The sequence below is a fragment of the Nanorana parkeri genome, unplaced genomic scaffold, assembly GCF_000935625.1.
Source record: "Nanorana parkeri isolate BGI_ZX_2015 unplaced genomic scaffold, ASM93562v1 scaffold233, whole genome shotgun sequence".
Lineage (NCBI taxonomy): Eukaryota > Metazoa > Chordata > Amphibia > Anura > Dicroglossidae > Nanorana > Nanorana parkeri.
In genome coordinates this window covers 1,692,017-1,695,962 of record NW_017306501.1, presented here as the reverse complement: position 1 = coordinate 1,695,962, position 3,946 = coordinate 1,692,017, and positions in this window count along the sequence as shown.

Below are 3,946 nucleotides of genomic sequence, written 5' to 3'. Positions count from 1 at the left end.
CTTGGCCAGAAATCGGGTGGGGGTCCGATAGGGAATCCCTGGAGGCACTGCAGCAGGTAAGCCTGGAGTAGGTCCCAATGCCTAGCAGGGTAAGGCTCAGCCCAAAGGCAAACAAACATGAGCCCTAAAAATAACAAACATTACGATGTCCCTGTGTAGCCGGCGGAAACACAAAAAAACTGACTTGGGATGGAAGGAGGAGTCTATTTATTGACATTACTAAAAATGTCTAAAGGTGCCTTTGTTGTTAATTTGAAGATATGGGCAACGTTCCTTTTTAACCCATGCAGTGGGGAAAACAGCTTGTTTTAATCTAGGGACCAGAACACAGAAATTATGCTCATCTGTCCTTGGGCCCCTTCAATTCTCTATATACACTTCTTCCCTGGGTCAATTGATAGTCTCCCATGGATTCCAATACCATCTTTATGCCGATATCTATCTCTACACTCCTCAATTCACCCCCTTTGTCTCTTCACGTATCTCAAATCTACTCAGTGACATCTCAGCATGGATGTCACACCACTACCTCAAAAACTGAGCTTATAATTTTTCCTCCTCTCCGGGTTCCCTCCCCCAACTTCCCCAGCACAATCAACAACACTACGATCAACCCCTCCCATGAAGCCAGGGTACTCGGTGTTATCCTTGACTCTGAGCTCTCCTTTCAGCCCCACATCCAATCACTATCCAAATCTTGCCGACTCAACCTCCGCAACATTTCCAAAATACGCCCCTTTTTAACCAATGACACCACAAAGCTTCTAATTCACTCCCTTGTAATCTCTCGTCTCGACTACTATAACTCCCTCCTTAATGGCCTACCACTAAGCAGGCTATCCCCCTTTAGTCTATCACGAATGCTGCTGCCAGACTCACGCACCTTACCAACCGTTCAGTGTCTGCCGCCCCTCTCTGCCAATCCCTCCACTGGCTCCCACTTGCCCAACTAATAAAATTCAAAATACTAACAACAACATACAAAGCCGTCTACAACTCTGCCCCAACCTACATCACTGACATCATCTCAAAATATCACCCAAACCGTCCTCTCAAGAGCTTCTTCTCTCTAGCTCTCTCTATACCTCCTCCCATGCTCGCCTCCAGGACTTCTCTAGAGTGTCCCCCATCCTCTGGAACTCCTTACCCCATTCTGTCCGCCTATCTCATACGCTGCCCACCTTTAGGCGATCCTTAAAAACCCATCTCTTCAATTAAGCCTACCTCATCTCAACATAACTGCCTTTTACTTCCTCCAATAACTCAATCCAAACAATTATTACCTTTTGTATCACTTGCCCCTCCTACTAGATTGTAAGCTCTCACGAGCAGGGCCCTCCCAACCCTATTGTTCTGAAACTGTATTGTACTGTAAATTGTATTGTAACTGTACTGTCTCCACTATTTTGTAAAGCGCTGAGCAAACTGTTGGCGCTATATAAATCCTGTATAATAATAATCTGATCCTCGGTCCAGCGGCGTTGAGTGCTCACCTCTTCCCCTCCACTCCACTCCGGCTGTGGCATGTCCTTTGGCGTCCTCACATCTAATGCAGGTGAATGGACTGCATTAGACCCAATTATGTCAGCAGGGCTTAGACAGCCGCAGCCCGGGGGATAAGAGGCTGCAGGGACCGGTCTAGCAACCAGCCAGGATTTTTCGCCACTAGACCAAAAGGAGCAGTTAACCTACCAGTGCGGGAGTAGCCACGCTGCAAGAGTTAGTGACATTAAACCCTCTGGGTTTTTTTGCATGTATCTACTGCTAGCAAACAGTAGATATATGCAAAAACATTAAAAAAAAAAAAAAAAGTCACCAAAAGGGTTTTACTTACCCGTGTTTTTGCCGCTCACTCTAATCCAAGCAGCCGCGAAGGATCATGAGGCGGGCGCATGTGAGATCTTTGGCCGGGAGAAGAGGAGAGATACAGTGTAATTCAATGCACACAGCCCGGCAGCGTGTACCTGCACAGAATCCATGGGACAGGAAGACACAGCTGGATCAGAGACGGCACCAACGCTGGAGGGACTCCAAGTTCCCCAATGCACCCTCCTATAACCCACCACTCCATTTGTACCCCACCTCACAATGTGTTTCCCATGCATTCTCCTATATCCCAACACACCATGCCTTCCAGCATGCACCCTCCTATATTCCACCACACCAGGAGTACCCCCATGCACACTCCTATAACCCACCACACCACGTGTTCCAGCATGCACCCTCCCATATACCACCACACTTCGCGTTCCCCATGAATCCTCCTATATCCCACCACCGCATGTGTTCCCCATCACTCTATAATATGCCACCATGCAATGTGTTCCCCATGCACTCTCCACTATCCCACCCGTACCCCCATGCACTCTCCTGTATCCCACCACACCCCCTGTGCACCCTCCAATATCCCACCCGTACCCCCATGCACTCTCCTGTATCCCACCACACCCCCTGTGCACCCTCCAATATCCCACCCGTACCCCCATGCACTCTCCTGTATCCCACCACACCACGCACACCCTCCGGTATCCCACCACATCAGGCGTACCCCCGTGCAATCTCCGATATCCCACCACGTCAGGCGTACCCCCGTGCACTCTCCGATATCCCACATCAGGCGTACCCCCGTGCACTCTCCGATATCCCACCACATCAGGCGTACCCCCGTGCACTCTCCGATATCCCACATCAGGCTACCCCCGTGCACTCTCCGATATCCTACCACATCAGGCGTACCCTGATAAGTGTACAGTGTGGAGCTGCCGCTCGTTTTCAAGTGATCTGATCATTTATCAGATCACTTGAATGAAACGAGAAGCGATTCTGTCCACCCCGCCCCCCCCCTCCCGTGGTTTTCGGGATCCCCCGCTCCTCTGGCGGACCCGAGACCACGGAACATGAGCTCACCATAGAGCCCGCAGCGTCAGTTTTTCGTCTGCTCTGTGTTATCACTGAGACCGTGTGATCACAGCGCCACCTGTCTCAGTTGTCAGGAACTACATCAGTTCTGTGTTGGAGGGCAGGTTCCATAAAGAGAACCTGTCACCTCCAAACTATCACTTAGAGGATTTTAAATCCCCATGTGATAGGAATAAAATTAGGTGGGGGTAAAAAATAAAAGTAATAAAGTAAAAAATAATTAATTGTATTAAAAAAAAAAGTGACAATGTAAAAAATAAAATAAATGAAAACCAACCCCGATACCCCCGCCATTGGCATGCAAATAAACGCACGCATAGGACATTGTGTGTGTGCGTTGAGTGCTGCCACCATTTCACTGTGCCATATTGTGGTAGCGAGGCAGCAGAACTCTCTCACACGCACAATGTGCATTAAAGGGCAAGTTCACTTTCCCAGGTAATATGGGAAAATGGATTTACCCGATCAAATCTGGCCCCCGTCTCTCCCAAAATTCTTCGATGTCCCACCACATCAGGCGTACCCCCCTGCCCTCTCCGATATCCCACCACATCAGGCGTACCCCCGTGCACTCTCCGATATCCCACATCAGGCGTACCACCGTGCACTCTCCAATATCCCACATCAGGCATACACCCGTGCACTCTCCGATATCCCACCACATCAGGCGCACCCCCGTGCACTCTCCGATATCCCACCACACCATGCACCCTCCCATATACCACCACACTACACGTTCCCCCATGAATCCTCCTATATCACACCCCAGCATCACTCTAATGTGCCACGATGCAATGTGCTCCCCCATTCACTGTTATATCCCACCGCCGCATGTGTTCCCCATGCACCCTGATACACTCTCTAATTAACCTCATGAGCTCGGTTAATACACCTGCTTTTCCCGTTAGCTTCTCCACGGATATACATGGCTCGGTGATCATCTACTAGCAGCCTGGAATAGCTATGTATTGTAGCGGTTCTACCTTGTCATATGACCTGTCATGTGACTTCTGACTCTCCGCCCCCC